The sequence below is a fragment of the Tamandua tetradactyla genome, chromosome 6 (genome assembly GCF_023851605.1).
Source record: "Tamandua tetradactyla isolate mTamTet1 chromosome 6, mTamTet1.pri, whole genome shotgun sequence".
In the NCBI taxonomy this organism is placed as follows: Eukaryota; Metazoa; Chordata; class Mammalia; order Pilosa; family Myrmecophagidae; genus Tamandua; species Tamandua tetradactyla.
Genome location: NC_135332.1, coordinates 160108141 through 160114140, shown reverse-complemented (window position 1 = coordinate 160114140; position 6000 = coordinate 160108141).

The following is a 6000-nucleotide window of genomic DNA, read 5'->3' as shown; positions in this document are numbered from 1 at the left end:
GTCCCATGGGAAGGAGTAGGATGCCCAGGATTCAGGCTGGTGTACTGGGGTAGAAGAGTTCAGTGTTAGCCAGAGACTGAGCAACAAAAGTGGAATTCCTTATGGAGAACAAGTGAAATATAAACAATATTTTATGATAAAGGGTCAAGTTTTATGTTCACAGAAAGAGTCGATCCATATTTTCAGTTGTTGCCAACTTTATTGTTTTCATGTTCCTTAGACTACATCTGGGGATATATTGATCTAGAATTTCATAAGTAGATAGGTGATCAACTACAAAAGGTGATAACCTATATAAATAAAGTGAGCAATAAAGTGTTAAGGTTTTCTTCACTCCAAAATTTCTCAGAATCTTCCATGTAATTTATCCATATTATGAATCTCCAGAAAGTGAATTACTAATTTATTGGGCTACAGACTAGTCCAATAGTCACATTTAAGACTATTAGCAGGATATTAGCATGTGACACCTATTACATTTTGCGGGGCATATGTTAGATGGACGAGCCTTAAACATGGCTCTAGGTTTTCATCAGCCCCTAGATTTGAAGATGAAACACATCTTTTGCGTTACAGGAAATATTTACATGAATGTTAAAGAAATTCAATAGTTTATTTTTCCATAAGTTTTTTTTTTAATATGCAAGAGAAGCCAATTCTGAGTAGGTTTACAATAAATATTTCAGCAACTATTTATTGACTTCCAATTATGTGCAGATGCTGCTGCAGAAACTGGGAATAGACCAGCGAACGAAACAGAGTCCTCACTCTCATGGAGATTGCATTCAAGGGTAGGGGAGGAGACAGGAAATACACAAATAGCTGGACTATAGATCAGGTGATGATAAGTTAATGAAGAAAAGTAAAGTGTGATAGGGAAGAGAATGACTGGGTAGGTATTATTTTATACAGGTGTTCAGAAAAAAATTATTTTTGATACGATGAGATTTTAATGCTGATCTGAATGAAATGAAGAAGGAAAAAAAAATATGAGCCACGCAGGGAAGACCTTTCCAAAAAGAGAAAACAGTAAGCGCAAAGACATTGGGGCAAGAATGTATAGCATGTTTAAGTGTGGAAGAAGTAGAATGTATCAGGGAGTAAAAGGCAGGAGAGGAGCTCAGAAAAGGTAACCAAGTACAGATCATGTTAGGCCTATAGGTCTTAATAAGAATTGTGGATTTTGATCTGCAGGAGAGTGAAATCTATTGGGTGATTTTGAGCATAAAAATTAATATTTGTAATTTATATTCCAAAGTACTCTTTCTGATTGCTGGCAGAAAACCAGTTAGATTTTGATTAATTAACCCAGGAGATGATGTTATCTTGGACTAGAGTGATGGGTATAGGATCAAGAGACATGGTTGGAATATGCTTAATTTTTGAAGGGGTAGTCAAAAGGGTTTGCTGATGGATTTGGAAGTGAGATGTGATGGAAAGAGGGGAGACAAAGGCAGTACCTGTGAATCCTGCAAATATGCTGGAATGCAAGTACCAGAAAGGAAAACATCTTCATCTGTTTTGTTCCTTGATGTGCTCTGAATGCCAGAACGGTGCCTGTAAAATAGTAAGCCTTCTATCAAACTGTGTTAAATGATCATTTTAGTCTCAGTTATTTGGAAAAAGATGGAATTGCCTTTTACTAAGATGGAGGACACTGCAGTGGGAGCAGTTCGAGGTGAGAATGAATAGTTCAGTTTTGCACATCAAGTAGAGATGTCAGTTAGACATCCAAGCAAAAATGTAGAATAGGTAGTTGGAAACATCGTTCAGGAATTCAGAGGGCAAGGCAAGGCTGGTGAAATTAATTTGGGAGTCATGATATGTGTTACGATAGAACTTGATGAGATCACTTGGAAACCCATTGTAGATAGAAAATACATCCAGTAATTATGCACTCAGATACTCCAGTGTTTACAGCCTAAGATAAGAAATATTCAGCAAAGGAGGCCAAGAAGGAGCGCCCATGAGACAGATCACAAAGAAAGATGAAAATGCTAGAAGCCAAGTGAAGAAAATATTTTAAGAAGGAAGAATCAATAACTGTGCAAGCTGTTGTTGATAGGTAAATTAAGATGAGGATTATAAACCACTGGATTTATCATTAGTGACCCTGAAAAAAACTGTTTGGGTTGAGACAAAAGTCTGATTGACATAGAGTCAACAAAGCATGAGAGAAAAGCAAGTGATGTGACAGCAAGTTTAGACAACTCTTTCAAGTAGTTGTGCTTCTAAAAGGACCAGAAAAAAACAGAGAGGTATGGGGAGCCAAGAGAGGGGAGTTTTTTTTTTAATAGATGGAAGATACTGTAACATTTTTATATATTTTTTTGTAACCTAAGGGAGAAGGAAAAAGTAATGAGACATTAGATATAAGTGTAGGAACAAAATATTTGAGAAGTCATAAATGAATGTGATCCAAGGTATAAAGAGAAGATTTGGCCTTAGATAGGAATGCAGAGAGTTGAGGATGGAGGCAAAATGCATAGATGTAAAAGCAGGTATATTTGAATTTTTTCTTGTAGAAGCAGGTGGATGTTTGTGATAATTCTTAATTAAATAAGAAGCAAGTTCGTGCCCTGAGATTGAAAAGTAAAGAAAGGCTATGGGGAGATTCAGGAGCAAAAAGAAGGGTGAGATAGTCCTTAACATGAGCAGGGCTGCCAAGCAACACTAAGAATGATTAAATAATACAATAAGGCTTGAGAATTGTATAATCTTTGGTCATGAATTTAATCTGAGAATTGTCAGTATGGTCATATGTTTTTTCCAGCCATGCTCTGTAGCTTGGGGCAGGAACTGAATGGGATGATTTAGATAGAATCGGGGTTGGTGATTTTTCTCTGAAGTTTTGACAGAGAGAGAGAGAAAGTCAAGAAGTCGAGGGTATGACAAGGGAGTAATTAGAATATTGAACTAGGATATCTAAGCTATAAAAGAAGGAATGGGAAGTCACAGTGGAGGAAGGGGGACAGTGAAAGAAAGGTAGACTCAACCAGGAGAGTCAACCAGTCAGAAGTTCCTGTGGGGTTGTTGGAGTCAAGTTCTCTGTGAGGTGCACTAAAATTTAAAAGAACTCCTGATCACATGCTTGAGTTTGAAGTGATGGAATTCAACTAATATAATGTCCAGGTAAATGAGTAGTTGATCTAGGATAGAAAATAAAAACAGTAGAGGAACGGAGAGGTCTGGTCATGAAAGGATAGCCACACTGAAACTGAAATCCCAGGAACTGTGACAGAATGAAAGTGTACAGAGATAAAGACAATTGGTAAAAGGAATAAGTAATTCCTCAATTAATAAGGAACAGCATAAGGAAGAGATGCAATGGAAGGATACTGATGTACCTCACCCATTGAATGAAGAGCTACATAAGAGAGACTTGGAAAGGGTTGGATTTGAGCAACAGGTTACTGTGGACCTTTTTTGCTAAGCTACTGCCATCATGGGTCTCAATTCCCTCCCACCTTCCATCTCTAATTATCTCTGCTAAGTGTCGAAATACAGGGAGAGAGCCTTTCCTTGGCTGGCATGGCTAAGGAGACCATCCTGTGGATCAACAACAATATACTGGGTCCTTCCCTTGACCAAGGATGTGGGAATCTGATATCAGAAAGAGTCTAGGAATAGATGCTGGAGTAAACTAAGAACAGCCATTGTAGGCCATCACCCAGCATGAAGATAAGTAGAGATAGTAAATTACCCTACTGAGGCATTAGATTCTTATTAAGTGTGAGATTCCTATTAGGGCAGTTGCTGGGATCTTTGTGAGTGCCAATTATGGAACAAAATTGAAAGACAAAAACCTAACTATTCTTACAACTATAATCTTATCAAGAAAGTCTGGTACCATTCCTGTTGGAATATTTGTAAGGTTTCTTATTCATGCCATTTCTGAGATCACTGCATCCAATGTTTAAGCCAAAATCCCCAAACATATACACGTTTAACTTTAAAAGAGTGAGCATTTGCCCAATACATTGTACATGCCTGATATGAGCAACCAATGAAGTGGGGAGCTGGGAAGCTGGCATCCAACTCTACAAGTAACCTTGGAGAGAGGACAATGCCAAGGGCAACATTTGGTTGTGGCAATCATATACTTTTTTATTTTTTAATAATTAATATGTGAATATTTGCTTATTGTAAAAAGAATGCAGATGTTTATGGGGGAAACAAAAGTAAAAATCATTACTCATCACCTCCAGATCTTCAATACCTCAATATTTCTGCCCTGTCAGATCCTTCACCCTTATCATTTAGACTTTTAAGATTTATCTATTTAAATGTATCCATCTCTTCTTTTATAGATTTTTTCCTCACTTAATTGAGAAGATGTTTCAGATCCCAAGATCATAAAATATTTTCCCATGTATTTTTTAAACTTTGTTTTGTTTTGTCACTGTTGTTATTGTTTTACTGTTTAATACTTAATGCATTTTTGTGTGCTATGAGAGATATGAACTAAACTTTTTAATTTTATAAAAACGCATTATTCTTCCAACAAAAATTATTGAACAGTCCATCTATTCACTACTAATTTAAAATATCATCTTTATCATTGTGTTGGACAGCTGCTACTTTTATCTGCCTAGATCACCTCCAACCATCCACTAACAATAGCTCCACTTTGGGGGAACTATCAATCCTTTCTTCCATGCAGTTCTCAGTGGGTGGCAATAGCATAATTCAATCCCCTGAGGCAACTGGGATGGTTGAATCTCCCAGGCCAGGTCAGTCTGATTGAGTCACTCAGGAATTTAAGCCCTAAGAGCAAATGTACCATGGCAAACGACAACTGGAGATATATTTAAATCTTAATTCATACCTTTATTAAAGTTAGAATTTCCCTTCAAGTTGGACTTCCATATTTCTTTTAAATGTAGCCCTTGGTATTTTAGAGCTCTTGTTGTTATTGTGAATGAGTTATCCCCCACAAGTTTGCAAATGATGGGAGATATTTTAATAAGTAGAAATAAGTAGGCTGAGTCTCTGAAGACTCATGGGTTGAAGAGAAGGTACATATGATAGAGGTAACTGGCCTGGACCTGAGAAAGAGACTTAGAGCTAAATAATAGATTGACCTAATGAAGCTCACTGCCAGCATAATTTGTATTCTCTTCTCATTGTTCCTAAAATGATTTATTAGGAACAAGTATCCAGACAGTTGAATATTTTCATATATTAAATGTTGAAAATTTAGTCAAGACAGATTGTACTATAATTTCCAAATATATTGCAATCCTGTTCCTATAATTTTGCTGATTTCCAACTCAAAGTATGACTGAAGATGTTATCTTTGAGTAATGAAATATTTTGTGATTTGGGTGTTTTAGAAACATTTTTTCTCCCACCCAGTTTAGATCATTTGGAGAATTCTTGCTCATAGCTGCCAAAATAGAGTCATGTGAGACTATAATCATGGAACTTTGCATTGGAGGCTACCATTCATGCCTGTGTTTCCAAATGGAGCTTCTCTTTCAGAAATTACCTTTTATCTTCATGCAAAAGACTTATATTGAATCACTCTGAACATAGTGTCAGGAACCATCTTGTCCAAATTTTACTGAAAAGTTTCACCTTCTTTTTCCCATTGGATTCTGACACCTTGCCATAATGACCAGGTTATCTCTCTCCCTAGCGTCTTCAAGGGTGAAGATGGTATCCTATCCCCTTTTGCCACTTGTCTAACATATTACCTAATACTTAGAAGGTACACAAGGAATAGTTGTTGAAAGAATGGATGCACACTTTAAAGTACAGCTTTTTAATGAACCATGTTCTTTTTCAGATATTCAGTAAACACTTATTGATCTCTTGCCCTGTGTCACATACTCTGTTAGGTGCTGAGCATACAGCAATGATTATAACAGGATCTTACCCCCCAAGGTATTACATTTCAGTGAGAGCATACAATAAGTACCCAAACAGTTATATTAGGAAGGTAATTTCAGAAGGAAGAGACAGGGCATGGATGAGGACCAAAGTTCAGAGCCGCAG